The sequence below is a fragment of the Parasteatoda tepidariorum genome, chromosome 5, assembly GCF_982258835.1.
Source record: "Parasteatoda tepidariorum strain Cologne lab strain chromosome 5, Ptep-v5.0, whole genome shotgun sequence".
In the NCBI taxonomy this organism is placed as follows: Eukaryota; Metazoa; Arthropoda; class Arachnida; order Araneae; family Theridiidae; genus Parasteatoda; species Parasteatoda tepidariorum.
This window is the reverse complement of record NC_141759.1, coordinates 9,435,785-9,441,784: the sequence shown is the minus strand read 5'-3', so window position 1 is coordinate 9,441,784 and position 6,000 is coordinate 9,435,785.

Sequence of the window (6,000 nt, the reverse complement as noted above, 5' to 3'; positions counted from 1 at the left end):
TAAACATCATAGTCTTATTTGGAAGACATTTAAAAAATAAACCCATTTCATCAATATTGAAAACATCATTTTAACTGTATCCTTGAAGTAAATTTGGTAACGTTTCATTTAAAAACTGTTCACATACTTCAAGAGGGACAGCTTTAGCTTCTCCATGAAGAGTGCGAAAGACATTGTGTGTGTGTTGCAAAGGAAGGGACAAGATATCAGCTCCTAGGTTTTTTTTCTTGCTTCAAAAGATCCCAAAAAAATCGAGTTAAAGATAGTAAAATTCGAGTAATCGAGAATAATTAACATGAAATTGAAGATAAAAGTGTCGGGACCTCATATAAAAATCGAGTTATAGTAATATTCGAGTTATCGTGCTTCGAGTTATAGCGAATTGACTGTATATAGATATATATATATGGATGATGGGCTGAAAAACCAAAGTTTCCATTTTTCCAAACAATATAGTGTGGAAAAGATAGCTTATGTAATTCATGCTCAAAATTTTGAAATCGGTTAATATCTTCCGGTCGCACATAGCACGTGAATTTAATAAAAACTGAACATATTTCTAGAATTTTTTAGTAACTCTTATAATTTTACAATCGACATGGGAATTTTGACATATCTTTCGTACCTTTCTACAGCTAGACAGCCGAGGATTAAATGCTTTATCATGATACTGAAAGAAAACACAAATATTTAAATTCGAAAAGGATAAAACTTCTTTGAAAAAAACGCGCTAAGAAGAAGCAGAAATTTCAGAAAAAAGTATCAATAAAAGAAACGAAGGAAATAAAAATAAAAATATGACCATCGAAGCCGACGTCTTCAGGGAGTACCGGCCTCGGTAGCCATTAAAAACAAAACCATTTCTAATTGAGGGAGAAGCAAATGCTTAAAAAATCTCCCTCAGTACCCCGATAGTTTTGTATAGAGGTCCAGGAAAAACAAGATACATTCAAAATAATTAACAAATTAAGAAAAGAAACTCAATCAAAATCATCAGAAAAATAAAAACTCACAAAGTCACAGGTCAAGCATCAACTTCAAAAGCAAGTAGAAGAAAAGAAAACACAAAAAACTGAAAAAACAACGCCCCCTATTATAATGCGCAGAAGAAGTTTAAAATGAAATGGAAAAGGTCAGGAGAAAGAAATACGTAGACAAATTAATAGAATGCTTAACTGGGGCTGCTCAGTTAAGACTAGAATTGCGCCCTGTTAAAAGAAAAAATTATATAAAAACTTAGAAACTATCAATCATATTATTAATGCTTTATCATGCAAACATTTTATCATTTTTTTCTAATACCAAGGCTTTTTTTTTCATTTTTAAATTTACGCAGTTGCTATTTGTTTCAATGGGCAATTTGAATTTCACTTTAAAACAGGGTCGGAAACATTATTCGTGTATCAGTAATTTGCTCTGAATATAAATTCTCAAGATCCAACTGCGAGGATTTAAATACATGCCACATAATTATTTTTTCAACATTAAACTGGTATTTTTTATTGACTCTCATTATTAATAAACAATGTAAATCTGCAAAGTAGAAGCAGAAAAGAATCGAATTTATAAATTACAGTACACTTTACAAACTGATTTCATTGCACTGAACAGAGATAACCATAACCTAGAAATTTTTAGAACGTGGTGGAAAAAGTTGGAGAAATTGTAATGTTTTAGCTAATTCCTTCTTATATTATAACCGTCGCTGTACAACCGATCCAATATTTGGGTTTACGACTACTAATGTTCAACCCCGTAGCCTTGCAATTTTGAACCCAATCCAGAAGACAAGGGAACCCCTGGATCAAATATTGAGAGAAATTTGCCTTCGTGGATGACTTTTTGATGAAACTAACCCGCATTTGCGTTACATGGACAGGAAGACCACGAGAACCTCCCGGAGTTAGCCTGACGGTAAAGGGTATCCAACTCATGATCCGCCTACCACTGAGGATATTTCCCGACAGTACTGTGGTCGGTGCAAGCCGGATGCTGATTCGTATCGACCAGCCATTGATGGGATTCGAACCCGGTTCACCTCACTAGAAGGCGAACGCTCTATCCCCTGAGCGATCGCTGCTCATTTCCTTCTTATAAGAAAAGTTACAGAAAGTTTATTTAGATGTTACAAATGTCGAGCTGAAATGTGATTGAAAATGAAAAAAATTTTAAATTTATAAAAGCCTCTACGAATATTTCAAATGATGAGGATTTCCCGATATGAGGAAAATATACATCAAAAATCTTAATTTTTTAAAGACCATAAAAATTGCCTTGAGAAATGCTAAAACGTAATGCACTGATTATTATCTTACCCAGGGATTATCTAATACAGTGTTTCCCAACCTTTTTTGTGCCAGGCCCCACCTAAGCCATTCTAAAATTCTTATGTCCCCCTATGTAACATATACATAATTTTTAATATTAAAAAATTTATTTGTTCACTTAAGAAACTTAAATGATAGGTTTTAGAAGGAAATCACTAGGAAATTGTTAACGAAACATAGTAAATAAATTTTCAAAACATATAATGAGAAACTAAAATTCAAATAGTTTTAATAAAGATTTTCCTATAATAATTTAATATTTTAATTTAGTAAGATCCTTGCTGCACAGAGATTTTATGTTAGGTTCCAATTTGGTTAGCTTCCGTCTCAAGTATCCCCGTTGTGTTATATCCAGACGATTTCTTTTTTTAGCAGTAAATCATTTACAGCACTAAATCTAAATTCAGCTAATTATGAAGATGGAAACGGTAGCAATAGTTTTCCTGCACATTTGGTTGAATTTGGGTATTTAATTTCCTCACAAAGCCATGCCATCACTCCCTTTATATTAAATAAGGTTTTAACTGACTCATCATTTTGCATTTTTGCGAGTTCCTCTTGATAATGCATATTTGATATATCAGACAAATCCACTAACTTTGGCTGCATCATCCATGTTGGAAAATCAATTTGTTTTAAATCAGAGAATCTTTCTTTTAAATCAGCCGATAGAATTTTGAGATGATCGACAATAACAAGTAAAGTGGTATTATTTACTTCACATTTTTGGTACCAATGTTGTTAATATATATCTGACATAACTCAATAAGGGTAATGAAACCAAATATCTTCGCTTTTGCATCAACAAGAGTTTTATTTGTTCCTTGAAGTTGCTTATTTAATATATTTTGTTTTTCAAAGATAACGAGTGAATAACTCACAAATGCTTTATCATCGACTGTTAACAGATACTTTACTTTAGGTTTGTCGCTTAAAAAATCATTAAGAATATCAAGAAGTTCCATAAATCATTTAAAGCAGTTCCCTTTAGAGATCCATCTTACTTCAGTGTGAAGTAAAAGTCTAACATGGTCTGCATTTTGTTCTTCACAAAATAGCTTGAAGAGAAGCTCACATTTGGCATTAGCTTTAATATCATTGATGCACTTTATTACTGAATGTAGTACTTCATTTAGAACAGGCAAGATGTTTCTAGCTACCAAGTTTTCCCTATGAATAACACAATGCACGAGAATCATTTCTGGATTCTCATCTTTCATCAATTTTAAGCGGCCATTTTTCTCAGAAGCACCATCTGCAGCACAAGATGTTATGTATTTATTGGTATATTATTGACATCTATATACTTTTTAGCTTATTATATATATATCGTTGGAGGTCATGGTGCTTTCTAATCTCTTACAGAACAGCATTTGTTCAGCAAAATGCCCTTTATCAATATATCTTACGTAAGTTATCAATGCTGCCACACTGTCTATCAAAATTGATTCATCCATTTGCACTGAGAATTTTCTTGTTTTCAGCATGTTGTTTTCAATATCTTCACTCATTTCGTCTATTCTTCTGCTAACAGTATTGTTACTGAGTGGCATAACTTTTGCATCTTTTTCAAGAATCGTTTTAAGAGATGCTGATATTGACGGTTTTATTAAATTCTCTCCTGTTGTAAGATTTTTCCAGATTTAGCGATGAATAAAAAAATTTGATATCTAGCCTCAAGAATACGATTATGAGTTGAAGTGTGAGCAGTAAATAGAGACTTTACTGTTGTCCTCTTTTCAAAATTTTTCTTTAAAGTTTGAAAGTCCGCGCGGAGACTGCTGCAGGGAGGTTACCTTGACGATGCCAAAAACCCAGTTGATATTCTGGTCTCGTCAAAAGAATTTATAATATTTATTGGCTGCAATTATTTAGGAATTTGATTTTTTCTTTCAATTTTGGCACAGAAATCTAGCATTGCATTTAAATGGTCCGGAGCAAAAGGGTTAAACTCGTGTCGAGTCCATTTTCGAATTGCCCCCATTAACAAACAAATTGCCCCCTAGTGGGGCGTGGACCCCACGTTGGTAAACAGTGATCTAATAAGACCACTTATTACCTGTGACAGTAAATGGCAAAAAATTTGAAAAGGTTGTTACAATATTTGTTTTTGTAAACACATTGAGCATTCGGTATGCATCAATTGATCTGCGAATTATTTTCCTTTATTTTAACTTTAAAAAATAATAGTATAATGATTGTAGATTTTCAAGTGGTATTAAAAAAATTTTAAAAAAAGTTTTGTAAGTTTTGATAAATTTCAAGTGAAATGCATGCTTGAAAGATATCAACCGATTTTAAAAAGTTTTGTATAATTTTTTTTTATAAAAGTCATCAGGACCTCAATTGAAAATGGAGAAAATATTTGAAATGTATCTTACTTTTTTCCTAAGTATAAAACTTGTAAATAAAAGATACTTAACTATTATTTAAAAAATATTGATGTAAATGCTTGTTCGATCAAAACTTTCATTGTTTTTATTACTAGTATACTTTTATTACTAATATACTTTTATTACTAATTTGACTACTTATCAATAATTATTCAAAAATAATAAGCATAATTACCAAGTGCTTTTTGGTATTTCTTTCCTAAATAAAACAGATCTATGTCCTTAGAATATATCTTTCTTTACTTTCAATTTATTTATTTCATTTAAATTATCTTTTAATAGGGCTTTATTTCTCGCGGGTCATTTCAACTCAAACAGCATTAACGACATTAGTTTCTCATTTTTTGGGCATAAATTCAATTCGGACAATACCAAAATTATTTTGAACCCAGTCTCATTAATTATTTCGATGCCCTTGAATCTCGTTATATTCACATTTATGATAATTCCCTTGCAAACGACCTTAGTTCCTCGCCACTTCTCTATTGCACGCGAAAATGCATATTACCCTGATTTGCCCCTCTAGGCCACTGTGGCTTTTACTGTTCAGTTTTTCATCTTTTTATCGTCCCGCAGTGGACTGATCGTTACGACACGGTTCCCAGCAGATCACCGAAGTCAAGCATCACTGGCTGCGGTCAGTGTGCGTAGGGACCGAGGGTGTGCGGTATTGGTCTTCGTTAAACTGTGCTACCGTAAAGTGCTCGACTTCGCGCGCAGGTCGTCGGGCTACCGAAACGGGGGTGCCATCCCCTCCGCAGAGGATCAAAATTGTGATGGCATGTTTTCGGATCATCCTCCGGGATGTTTCCCAGACCGTCGCCAATAGCCCATTGTGCAGCTCTAGTGCGACGCAAATTAACAACAACATCATTTTTTTATCGCTCTCGGCTACTGTAGTTATTTTTTTTTGTCTTGTTTCTCATTTTTATTTTTTCATTTTTCGTTGGTAACTTAACGTCTTTATATTGCAAATCACTCTCATCTCATTCACATCAGACAAGTCTTACAAATGGGCGCCTATTTTTGAGCGCTTAAAACATGCCGACTGTTATATCCTATCTGTATATTTTTGAAGCGAATGAAGTTTCTAATCAAGTTATATCTTACCGCTTTAGTTTCTTGGGACTATTTGCAAATTTTAATAGTTTTTATAGTTCCTTAAAAACTGATAAAATATTTAACAATGGGTATCACATTTTCCTTAAATACCCATGCATAATTAGAAATAGTTAACACTTATTTAAAAAAAAAAAAAAATTTTCCAGTTACAATTAATT